Source organism: Marmota monax, unplaced genomic scaffold (assembly GCF_021218885.2).
Source record: "Marmota monax isolate L192 unplaced genomic scaffold, Marmota_monax_Labrador192_F-V1.1 WCK01_AAM20220418_F8-fsc00158, whole genome shotgun sequence".
NCBI classification, from domain to species: domain Eukaryota; kingdom Metazoa; phylum Chordata; class Mammalia; order Rodentia; family Sciuridae; genus Marmota; species Marmota monax.
The window spans coordinates 1,380,219-1,383,909 of NW_026694092.1; the positions used below are offsets into that span (position 1 = coordinate 1,380,219).

The 3,691-nt window shown below is 35.7% G+C and overlaps 1 pseudogene; it reads left to right on the top strand.

Annotated features, from left to right (window-relative positions):
* The first annotated feature begins 2,852 nt into the window (after positions 1–2,852).
* Positions 2,853–3,289, top strand: LOC124107147 (large ribosomal subunit protein uL24-like; annotated as a pseudogene).
* Positions 3,290–3,691: the final 402 nt, after the last annotated feature.

The window sequence follows — 3,691 nt, forward strand, 5'->3', positions numbered from 1 at the left end:
GTCACAAAGATAGTCTACGTATTTATGTAAAAGATTTATAGTTTTACTTCTTATTTTACATATCTGTCCCATCTCAAATTAATTTTTGTTTATAGCATAAAGTAAGAATTGAGCCCGCATGCCTGTAATCCTAGTGGCTCAGGAGGCTGAGGCAGGAGGATCACGAGTTCAAAGCCAGCTTCAGCAAAAGCAAGGCTCTAAGCAACTCAGTGAGACCCTGTCTCTAAATAAAATACAAAATAGGGCTGGGGATGTGGCTCACTGGTTGAGTGCCCCTGAGTTCAATCCCCGGTTACCCCCCCATACCCTCCCAAAAGAGAATTGAGTTTTATTTCAGTGGTTCCAGTATCATTCATGGAAAAGACTTTTCTGTCCCCAAAGAATTGCCTTGGTTATTTTGTCCAAAAGTCAAATGACTTTACAGGTGGGAGGATATTTCTACACTCTCTATGCAATTTTACTGATATATTTGTTGATCCTTATGTCACACTGTCTTCATTACTATTAAAATATAAGCCTCAATTGTCAGTTATTTTAAGTTCTTTAGCTTTGTTCTTTTTCAAAATTACTTTGCATAATATAGATTTATTTTTTGCATTTCCATATGCCTTTATTTTCCTCTATGCCCTATCCAATTAGTATTTCTTTAAAACTCTTCTGGGATTACAATTAGGAGTATACTGCCTCTAAAATCCATGTTGGAGAAATGATATCTTAACAATTATGAGTCTTCCTATGTAGAAGCATGGTACATTTTTTCATTTAGATTTTGATGAAATTTTCTCAGTAGTATTTTGTAGGTTTTAATATAGAAGTTTTGAATATACTTTGATATATTTGTTCCTAAACACTATATAATTTATGCTGTTGTTGTAATTAAAATTTTATTCTCTAATGTGTGCTAGTATATAAAATGTAATTAATGTTTATGTTATTTAATTTCCAAATATATGGGGCTTTTTCTAGATCTCTAATTTTATTGTAGTTACAGCACATAATCTGTATAATTTCAATCCTTTTAAATTTATTGAGCCAAATTTTATGGTCCATCAGATGCTCTATCTTATTTCATTTATGTTTATCAACAGTTTTTGAAAAGATATGAAAGAAATACAAAAATAAAACCCTGTTTTCTTGCAGTTTACCAGTCACAGGGAATTGTTAAAAATATAAAGATGCAGGGTGTAGTTGTACACACCTGAAATTCCAGCAGTTTGGGAGGCTGAGGTAGGAGGATTGTCAGCTCAAGGCCAGCCTCAGCAACTTTATGATACTCTGTCTTAAAATGAAAATAAAAAGGACTGGGGATGTAGCTCAGTGGTAAAGCACCCCTGGGTTCAATCCCTGATAGATTAGATAGATAGATAGATAGATAGATAGATAGATAGATAGATAGATAGACACACACACATATATTCATACATACAAAGTTAAGAACAGCTAAAATTATGTTGTCAGTATGGATTAAATATATAAGTGATGAAAAGTCCTAAAGGAAATTATCTATCAGAGCAGGGGCTCAATCAGCACGTGTACTACTCCACTATTTCTGGATGTGAGTGTTTGAGCCAATTCTTAAAACAGGTGTTGGGAATGAACTGTTGGAGTGAATATTAGTGAAGTGATATGTAACACAAGAGATTTTAAAAAGAGAACTGGGACATCATGAACAAAAGACAGTTTGGAATCTCTTTCCCTTTTTTTCCTTCTGTCTCAGTCCATTTTCTCCTGCTAGAACAGAATGCCACAGACTGAGTAATTTATAAAGAAAAGAAATTTATTTCTCACAGTTCTGAAGGTTGAGAAGTCCAAGATCAAAGGGCTATATCTAGTGAAGGCCTTCTTGCTCTCCCATAATTTAATGGAGGGTACCACATGGTAACAGAAATCCACTGCATGTGAAAGAGAAGAAAAGAGGGCCCCATCCCTCTCTTTTATGATTGACCCACTCCTGTGATAAAAGCATTAATTTACTCATGAGGATGGAGCTTTCATGATTTGTGTACCTTCTATTAGGCCTCTCTCTCTCTCTCTCTCTCTCTCTCTCTCTCTCTCTCTCTATATATATATATATATATATATATATATATATATATAGTGTGTGTGTGTGTGTGTGAGATGGACACAGTGCCTTTATTTCATTTTTTATGTACTGCTGAGGATCGAACCAAAGTGCCTTTCACATGCAAGGCAAGCACTCTACCACTGATCTACAACCTCAGACCTAGGCCTCATTTTTGTTACAATGAAAATTAAATCTCAACATGAATTTTAGAGAGAACTAATATTTAAATCATAGCACATATTTTTTCCACAAGAATTTTTTCTAACTTAATATGTCTCATGCTTTGTGATAAATGCTGGCTGTGCACTGTCTCTGCACCCAAAGATCTCTTAGTGAAGTGGAAGACACAGGCATAAATTGGTAGAGTACAAGCTTTAAGAAGTGGGATGCTAGCCAGGGGCAGTGGTGCACGGCTTGTAGTCCTAGTGGCTTGGGAGGCTGAGGCAGGAGGATTGTGAGTTCAAAGCCAGCCTCAGAAACTTAGTGAGACCTTGTCTCTAGATAAAATATAAAAAGGGGGTTGGAGATATAATTCTGTGGTTAAATGCCCCTGGGTTTAATCCCTGGTACAAAAGGAGGAGGAGGAGGAGGAGGAGGAGGAGAGTACTAGAATAGCAAGGTGAAGTAGAAATAACTAGTTTACTTTGCCTGTAGTGGCATCAAGAGTATCTTAGATAGTGGATATCATTTGAGCTTGGTCTCTAAACATGTGTCTATTGGATAGAGAGAATGAAAAATGCCTAACAGCATGAAAATATAAGACACAGGCATCAGGTAGACAACCATTATGGAGTTCAACCTTGTGGTGATCCTGTGATGCAGCAGAAACTACAAATGCTATTTCAGTGCCCTCTCACACATGCGCAGGAAGATTACAGTAGTCTCTGCTCTCCAACGAGTTGCAGCAGAAGTAAAACATTCATTCCATACCCACCTGCAAGAATGACAAAGTTCAGGGTTTAAGACTCTAAAATGATTGCAAAATTGGCAAGGAAGTCCAGGTATATAGAAAGAAATATGTCATCTATATCAAATGGTTGCAGCATGAGAAGGCTAATGACTCAACCATTCAAGTGGGCATTCACCTAAGCAAGGTGGTTATCATCAGGCTAAAACTGGACAAAGATAGAAAAAGAAATTATTGAATGCGAAGCCAAGTCTCAACAAGTTGGAAAAGAAAAAGGCAAACATAAGGAAGAGCTTATTGAGAAAATGCAGGAATGAATATAACCTGTTATGCAACTACAGCTTAAGTGGATTCCTAGCCTCAAATGTGTTTCTTTGGAACTTTCCAAGATGTCTCTGGAATGTTTCATTGCCTTCCTGTTTTGTTATTATTGTGTGGCTCTATCAATCCACTTTTGCTATTTTTATTCATAATTTTATGAATAGAAATTTGAACTGTTTCCTAATTTCAAATGATATTTACATCATTTTATAAGTAAAATCTATCGTATCAAAAAAGAAAAAGAAAATATAAGACAAATTGAAACAATAGCCTAGGGTATATGTATATGATGAGTGGGGATACGAATTTGCAAAGGTGTGATAGAGCCAGATAATTAGAAAATTTGATTGTGCCTAAGGTGTTTGTAATTTAAGTGAATAGTATTCATAAAATGTTTT